This window comes from Peromyscus leucopus, chromosome X, assembly GCF_004664715.2.
Source record: "Peromyscus leucopus breed LL Stock chromosome X, UCI_PerLeu_2.1, whole genome shotgun sequence".
Taxonomy (NCBI): Eukaryota; Metazoa; Chordata; class Mammalia; order Rodentia; family Cricetidae; genus Peromyscus; species Peromyscus leucopus.
Genome location: NC_051083.1, coordinates 102,181,571 through 102,186,728, shown reverse-complemented (window position 1 = coordinate 102,186,728; position 5,158 = coordinate 102,181,571).

The window sequence follows — 5,158 nt, the reverse complement described above, 5'->3', positions numbered from 1 at the left end:
CCCTGCATAAGCCCCAGGTTTCAAACAGCCAATTCATACACTGAGCACAGGACCCAGTACCACTGCCTGGATGCCTCCCAAACAGATCAAGCCAATCAACTGCCTCACCTATTCAGAGGGCCTGATCCAGTTGGGGGCCCCTCAGCCATTGGTTCATAGTTCATGTGTTTCCATTCGTTTGGCTATTTGTCCCTGTGCTTTTTCCAATCTTGGTCTCTATAAAACAAAGATGACTAGACTGCTACTCATAACTCCAGGGAGGCTACTTAGAAAACAGGACCTTAAGAAAGACACAGGGATCTCCCAATGACAGAGAAATGGATGAGATCTACATGAACAACATGGATGTGAGTAGTGGTAATGAAGGGCAAGGGTCGAGAGAAAGAGAGCTTGGGGGAGCAGGAGATCCCAGCTGGATCAAGAACAGAGAGGGAGAACAAGGAATAGGAGACCATGGTAAATGAAGACCACATGAGAATAGGAAGAAGCAAAGTGCTAGAGAGGTCCACAGAAATCCACAAAGATACCCCCACAATAGACTGCTGGCAATGGTCGAGAGACAGCCCGAACTGACCGAACTGACCTACTCTGGTGATAGGATGGCCAAACACCCTGTCGTGCTAGAAATCTCATCCAATGACTGAGGGAACTGGATGCAGAGATCCACGGCCAGGCCCCAGGTGGAAGCTCCAGGAATCCAATTGGCGAGAAAGAGGAGGGTTTGTATGAGTGAGAATTGTTGAGGCCACTTGGGTATTATAGCTTGTTCTTAGAGCCCAAGAAGACTATTTTCCAAATTATATTTAATATTATGAATCACTTTTATTCAATTCTTTAAGAAAATATCTTGAGAATTCCATTAAGTCCAACAAGTATTGATAATTATAATTGTATCCCAAGATTCTCTCCTTCCTTTGATTCTTTCAAACATGATACCTCACATAGATATGGTTGATGCAGACAATCTAGACCAATGACCATGATGGTGGGAGCGTGTCAGCAGACAGGCAGGCATGGCCCTGGGGCAGTAGCTGAGAGCTCACATCTTGATGTATAAGCTTGAGGGAGAGAGAGATAGAAAGAGAGAGAGAGAGAGAGAGAGAGAGAGAGAGAGAGAGAGAGAGAGAGAGAGAGAGAGAGAGAGAGAGAGAGACTGTGAATGATGTGGGCTTTTAAAACCCTAAGATCTACCCCCAGTGACACACTTCTTCCAACAAGACCTCCTAATACTTTTCAAACAGTTCAACCAACTGGGGAACAAGTGTTCAAATATATGAGCCAGTGGAGGCCATTCTCATTCAGGCCATCACAAAACCCAGGCCACTATGGATGATACCATTCCCTGGGTTGTGCTGTGAACTATGTAAGAGCAAGCATGCAGACAAGGATCTGCACACTTGTTTCTCTGTACTCTTGACTATGGGTGTGATGTGCCTAGCTGTTGAAGTTCCTGCCTTGACATCTCACAATAATGTACTGTGACCTAGAACTGTAAGCCAAAGAAACCCTTCCCCTCTGAGTTGTTCATTGTCAGTGTGCTTTATCATAGCAACATAACTGAAACTAGAATGATGGTTGATAGTCTTTTTGAATGTTCAAGAACATAGTTAGCAAGTTGGGATTAACTGTGTCATGTCATGTTTTCTTTTGTCTGCCTTCAAACCAGAATCTATGAATGACATATAATTAACCCATTTTAATGAAAGTAGAGTTGAAATAAATGAGCAGCAACTGCTTCTGAGCTGCTCTTGTAGAAGCCTAAGTTTCTAAATAATTGACTTCGAACCATTGATTACTTGAAATATGTCACAGTTTAGAGGACTTGATTGTGGGCAAGGATTGAATTCTTACTGTGAAATAGGACAGAAAACATGCTAACATAGTTACTGAAGTCTTGCTAAGAATGAAATAACATTATTTGGAAGCAAGAGAATTGTAATTAGGAAAAGGTAGGATAAATGCTAAAAATACCTGAAATAATAGCATTTGAAGACAGCTATGTCAACTAAAGTTTCAAATAACACTTTGGTCCCTATCAATGAAAACCTGCTAAAGCAACAATACCAAGCAAGCACTATACTTTTTCTATGTAACTTCTCTTGAAAAGCTAGTGGTGGGATCTGCGAAATGGTTGACAGCATCATTGGAATAGGCAAACCCTAAGGGTTTTGTATAAGTACATAATAAAGTGTTAGTACATGTATGCCTCATTGATTATTATTTAAGTAGTCCTCCCTCCTTTTCCCTATATTTAGTCATAACTGGAACTTCTTAGCCATATCTAATCTAAAGTGCTGTTTATCCTCTTTGGAAAGATTGTGGTTTGGTTATTTTTATTCAGTTGTATTGATACACTTGCCAAGTTATTTGTTCTGGCTAGAGTTGAAGAGATGGTTGATACATAAGTCAAAATGCAACCCATTATGATGTAAAGCTCTTCTATATACAAAAGCAGAATGGACCTTACTTGAAGGGAAAAACTAACTCTTATAAATAAATTCAGAGAAGACTATGTGTTTTTTTTTTTTAATATTTTGGTTCCCCTAGTATTCCATTACCAATTTTGATTATAGAATGAAAATAGATGTAGTTACAGAAAAATTATATTTGTGATATTCTTAGAAATGGATCTGGTTGGCTCTTGGGTGACTTTATGCCTTCCAACGTCTTCTAAGAAATGCAAAATGCCTCTAGGAGAGAAATAGCAGAATTCATTATCTGCTGATATCTTGCCAGAAATAATAGTAGCCAGTTGAGGATAAGGGTTCATGGAACAAGGGAGGAATATGACATTTGGGTAAAAATGTGGAACATTGTGAGAGAATTTGAGGAGACAGCTCTGTTTCAACCTACTATGATGGAAATCATAGAGTGTCAAAGGAAATGAAGTACTGAGTCCTGTTTAAATTCTTATGGAAGGTGTAAATTTGCCTTGTATTGCATGCATACACTGAATTGGTGAACTATTGTTTAGAAGCTCATTGTTTAAAATGTCAAAAACTTGAAGACTTGTAGATGTAACCAACCATCTTATTAAATAATAAACACAAAACCAATGCAAAGAAGAAAGCCAAGAGATCAGAGCTAAGAGCCTTAACCCCTGCTGCAGCTAGCCAAGAGACCTCTCCGAAAAGGGGCCTACTTCATATATATATATAGTCTTTCTGTTCTGCCTTCTCATTGGTTGTAAACCCAAACACATGACTGCCTTGTCACTGCCTGTATGTACAGCCCTCCAGGTCTTCTATGGTATTGAGATTAAAGGCATGTGTCTCCAATGATTGCTGTATCCTTGACCACACAGAGATCTACCTAGCTCTTCTACCAAGTGCTGGGATTAAAGACATGTGCCACGAACACCCAGCTCTGCTATAGCTTGCTATTAGCTCTGACCCCAAAGCAACTTTATTTATTAACATACAAATAAAATCACATTTCAGTACAAATAAAATACCACCATAAAGACTGATGTGAACTACCTTTGAGGACAAGGGAATGACCATTCATATTTCTATTATCGGCTTATGATCCCACTATGTATTTTGTATTTGTTTTTCTCACTTAGTCTTTATGACTACCCTGCCAGGTAGCTATTATTTTCCCTAGTTGATGCACATTAAGCATGTGATCATTTATTCTATCAGGCTAGCTGCAAGTGTGTCAATTTTGAAAAGTCTAATCCAACTTTTCATTAGTGCTTTGTATATAGAACCATTTATGCAAATGATATACAAATATAACTTCCATTCTATAATGTAGTATAACTGTAAATACTTTTAGAAGATAATGCTGTAATTTGGAGTACTAGTTCACTGCTTTAAAAAGGAGCATGTTTTAGTTTATAACCATAGCTGTCTTGGGTACCATTTGAGCCTTCTATTCCTCTGTTATTACCAAGCATGGAATTAACTTTATGAAGGTGATTCACTTAGGCATTAAGCCCGTCTATGGCAACATGAAAGTGATTATGTCCTCACATACTTAATTGGAAAAACAAAGTATGCCCTTTCATTCAAATCAATCAATAAACTCATATAATCAAGCACCATGCATGGATACACACACACACACACACACACACACACACACACACACCACACCACACCACACCACACCACACAGTATCCATAATGGTTTGTTCACTTTCATACAACCACATATTTTTGTAAGCTTTAATATTTCATTTATTGCAGTAAAAAAATAAACCTACAGGGAAGGGTTACTTTAAAAAAATCGCTGTTGGTGTAAATCTAGTTTCCTATTATACTGAGATGTTGCAGTTGGTCTTTCTGCCCTGAATACTTGTATACATTTCTAGCAGGATCCATATCAATTTAATGAGACCTTGAACAGAATTGTCATTGTTTTCACTGGTTGCTGTATCTAATTTTTAAAAACACCAAGTAACAACTTTAATCATTACAGAATTAAACAACCAGCCAGTCATTCATTGTAAAGCTTTCTTACCTAGCCTAGAAAGGAAGGTCACAAAGCCATTGCTTTTCTAAAGTAGTCCATTCTATCTCACAGTGAAATACAGAAATGAGCTGCAGTATAGTATAGAGGAAAGCTACTGCACTGTCATGTGAAGACACAGAAAACACTGCATACCCTGCTTCCAGGCATCATTCAGTTTCTTTATCTTTAAAAGAGAATGTTGGGTTAGCAGATGTCTGTGGATACTTCAATCTCAGAAACTCCGAGATGTATATGAAATAGAAGTTCTGCCAAGAATGTGAATTGGGAATGTGAAGATAAGACTGGTACATTAGCATATTCACCCATGTGGTGACTTATACATCTCCCTAATTATACTCAAAACTAACACCTTACATTGATAAGTCTTCAGTAGTCGGAATTATTTGGAATTATTATTTTTCCTTTCGACAGAACTTCTTCTTTTTGAACTTGAGGAAGCACACTCAGCCATCTGAGAAGCTTATTGACTATAAGCTTTATTTGGGACCATTGCCTCTTGGGAAGGAATTGGGAGAAACAGATAAAAACTGTGCAGAAAGGCAAGTACCAAGAGTGTATGAGATTTTTGTTTCCAGAGTAAAAGAAAGAGATGGGGAGAAACAAAAGAACCACAAGGGGCTGGAGACACTCTTAGTGGTGTTTTCTGTCCAGGTTATTTGCCACTGTTAAGTGTGGAAGA